Source organism: Prosopis cineraria, unplaced genomic scaffold (genome assembly GCF_029017545.1).
Source record: "Prosopis cineraria cultivar Desert tree isolate PC_DT_omini unplaced genomic scaffold, ASM2901754v1 PC3, whole genome shotgun sequence".
Lineage (NCBI taxonomy): Eukaryota > Viridiplantae > Streptophyta > Magnoliopsida > Fabales > Fabaceae > Prosopis > Prosopis cineraria.
Window position 1 is genome coordinate 21,702,972 of NW_026555334.1, and position 4,318 is coordinate 21,707,289.

The following is a 4,318-nucleotide window of genomic DNA, read 5'->3' on the forward strand; positions in this document are numbered from 1 at the left end:
TTTTTACTTATTTGAACTTTAAATCTCATCTATCTTAGTTATTTTTAAAAAATTTTGATAATATTTTAAAAATTGAGTTTCAAACAATCGAGTATATATATTTACGTCTGTATTTGACTTTAAATTAATGTTTATCCATTTATATCATTTTTAAACTCATATAAAAATTAATTTTTTAACAATTTGAAATGAAAAATTTAATCTATCTTGATTTTCCTAAAGTTATTCCAGCCAAAAATTATATACATTTTATCTATTTGCTTAACCTGCATTCATAGATAATTAAAAAAATGACATTTAAACATAATAAATCATGAATATATTTTGTGCTTCAAAATTAGTTTTGATATAATTTATTATTTTTATATTTATATAAAATAAAAAAATTCAGGTTTGAAGTAAGTTTCAAGATTATTTATCATTTATATATATATATATAAAAATTAAATTAAATTTTGATTATTTTTTATAGGTTCAATTTGGAAATTAATATATATATATATATATATAAAGGAGTTGTTACACATTATGTGTGTGTATTTGAAATTCAAATAAAATAATTCAAAAAGGAGAAATCAAATTATTGTATATTTCCATACAACAATAAAATTAAACATTGTTTATGTTTTGATAGGTCCAGTTTGAAAATTTTATATATATATATATATATATATAATTAAAATGATTGTTTAACTATTATAATATCTTCCTTTATTTCTGCACATTTTAAAATAAAAAGGCTTTATGTTTAAATTCTAAATTTCAAGTTAGATTAGTTTTAATTTCAATATTTAGTGATTAGATTAGATTTATAATTTAAATTTAAATTTTCCTTCAACATAGATATCGTGTCAATTATAAATAAATGTGTTTGGCTATAACTTCATTTCATGTTTCCACTTTAATTAATTCCAATATCATTCATGAGTTTGTTATGCAAATAGTACATAAAAATTATCTTTCCGTGGCCCTCATATAATTTCATTACTAATGTTTATCTTGTCTTTCATTTGTTTGTAAGAAATCTACTTTAACATTTCATTACTCCATAACATTTCATATGAGTTTCACATTAATCATGCTATCAACCTATTGAGTCAAAAGCAGCAAATCACGTTTTGGGAGTAATTCATTTTTAGAGAATACTTAGTCAAAACTTATTAAACGAATCAAATGGTATTGCATTGGTATTTTAACACATCGAGTAAGCTAGTGACTATGGTATTATATAAAGCAATGCCAATTTCTTTTTGTTTTTTTTTTTTGCAATGCCAATTTCATTTGTATATATTATTTACTAATTTATGCTTATGCTCCTCTTTTATAAGGTGATTGAATTTTGATAGTTGCATGAAAGCCTTTTATGAGATGTTATCGTAATAGGTTGCAATAATTAAAGAGATAAAGTTTCAAAGTTTGGTTTCATAGGTGATAAATTTATTGCTCAACTTTTAATTTATGTATATAATAATATTAATCATTGTCCTTACTCTAGTTTTTAATTGATTATTTTATTTGTATTTTTGTTTTGAATTTTTTTTATTAATGCTTCAAATTCAAAATTTCCTCCGATACAAGCTCAAGCATTATCAGTATTATTTATACAGTGTTTCTATGTAGGATTAGCTTCAGTGTGCTTCTAGTGATTATATACTTCAAAATGCCTTCCTTGCAATTATTTGTTTTGAGAATCAGGTTTGAATCTTAGTTTGTGATTAAATTTGAATTGATATTTTGATAATTTATGCATAAAAATTAAAGGAGTAGTTATAATATATGTGTCTTCTAAATTTAATAATATATTATTTTTGTTTGCCTTGAACTAAATTTAACTTTTTGAAATTCAAATCTACTTATTTGAAAATATTGTTATGAACTCATAATCAAACACTAATTCATTTTACGTTGTTAAGTTATTTTATATAGTCATCAAATATTGGGTTTTGAATTACAAAGATATTAGTCATGCTAAATATACTTGAATTGAATTTTATTTATGTTATGGCCAGTTTGTGTTTGGCATTAAAAAAATATTCATTCTGTTTAAAAATATAAGAAATTTTTAATTAAATCTCACTTCTCAATAAAGTAGTTACCTATTTTCAAACTAACTCTATCTTTTCATATTTACCCCTATTAAACACTGCAATAAATATAAAGTCATTTATTAATAGGGATACTTTTAAAAAAAGCAATAATTACACTTTAAAAGACTAAAAATGCCTTACATTTTTTAACATTTAATTCTTTAAAAAATATTTTATATTTTTTAATGGAGGGAGTAAGTTTGTTTTAGATGGTTTAGAGATTTTATATAAAACGATCAATTTATAGAGACTTTATAAAAAGGAAAAATGATAATAAAATCTCTTTAAAATATATTAATGATAATTTGATCTTTTAAAATGTCATAATTTTCTAAATTCTCTATGAAATTTTTGTCATTAATTAATTTATATAAATTATTAAATTATCTTTGTTGAAAATAAATGATTCATAATTTTTTTTCTTATATTTACAACTTTCCTTCTTATATTTATAATAATACAACATCAAATAATTTAACATGCAAAGTTGTGATTTTTTATTGCATTATTATGAATTTAAGAAGAAAACTTGCAAATATAAGAAAGAAAGTTATGAATCATTTATTTTCAATAAGGCAATTTGATAATTTATATAAATTAATTAATGACAAAAAAGTCTCTAAGGACTTCAAGAAAATTATGACATTTCAAGAGATTAAATTATCATTTATATATTTAAGAAGGATTTTATTATCATTTTTTCTTATGAAAAAACATATGATTTAGTATTCTTATTGATAATATGTTTCTAAAGTGGGGTTTAGTAATTTATTTTAATTAGTTTGAAGATTATATTATTCATTAAAAAATTATTTTAAGTATTTTGTTTTGATTTATTGTAATTACCTAAAATATTATTAGTCATGTCAAAATATATCAGTCTAAATATTTGTTTTACATACTTATAACAAATTAAAATGTTATAAATATTAAGATTAAAATTAATTAAAATCTAAATATATCATATAACCGATTAATATTATGAATTTTTAATTTTATATTTTGATTATGCACTTTTAGAGCAAACAACATATTTTCTAGAATTTAATTATTGTTTTGATAAATTTTTTTAGTTTAGTAATCTAATTTCATTGGATTTGATTGGATTCGATGACAACTAATTATTTTACAATATAATTAATTTTTGATTCTAAAAATTCATTTTTTTTCTAATTATCTTCAAAAATATAATTATATATTAGAATTATTATGCTTGTTGAATTTAATATTAAAAATAGTCAAATTTAAAATTTAAATATGTAATCAAAAATACAAAAAAATTATCAAAATTATATGATTTTGGTAAAAGGATTTTGCCAAGTTAATCATATATTCTAAAAGTATTTGAAATTTGGAAACTGTTGTAATTTTATTAAGATATGTTAATAATATAGTTCAATATATTCAATAAGCTTGGATTGCCAATATAACGCACTTAATAACTAAAAAGACTTTAAGTTTAAATTTTGAATTTTAAGCTTGACCCATTAAAAATTAATATATAGTAATTAGGTAAAATTGTCAATTTTAATTCAAATTTTTCTTCCGCCTAGATCATATCTTAATAATAAATAAGTGGTATTAGTTGCTATTTTATTCCAATAAAATTGTGAGAATCATAAGTTTATGACTTATGAGAGGAGAGATGGGATAAAAAAAATTTAATAGTGAATAAATAAAATTAGTTATAAATATATTACCCCAAATTAAATAGTCAATAAAAATACTAAAATAAAAGGCATAATTATAAATAAAATATTTAAAATTAAATATCCTTATGGTATTATATCTAATTCTATGCGTTTTGTTTTCAAAGTATGTTAAAAGGCAATATTTTTAAATCTACACTATTAAAATTAGGGTTAATATATAATTTGAACCCTAAACTACAAATTAAGGGACAATTTAAATCTTAAACTTTTAAATGATATATTTTAAACTCTAAATAATTAAAGTTAAAGCAATTTTAATCTCACTATTAGCTTTCAACAAACATGAATTAGTTTGTTTAAAAATTAGAGCCTAATGTACAACTTTTATCAAATTTCACTATTCCTTTCTCTCCTACCATCATTTGGTGAAAATCACACATTAGGCCCTAGTTTGATAAATATTTTTTTAAACTTAACGATGAGGGTGAAATTACCCCAACTTTATTTATTTATAATTCAAAATGTATCTTTTAAAATTTTAAAATTTAAATTGCTCTTAAACGTATAGTTCAAAGTTCA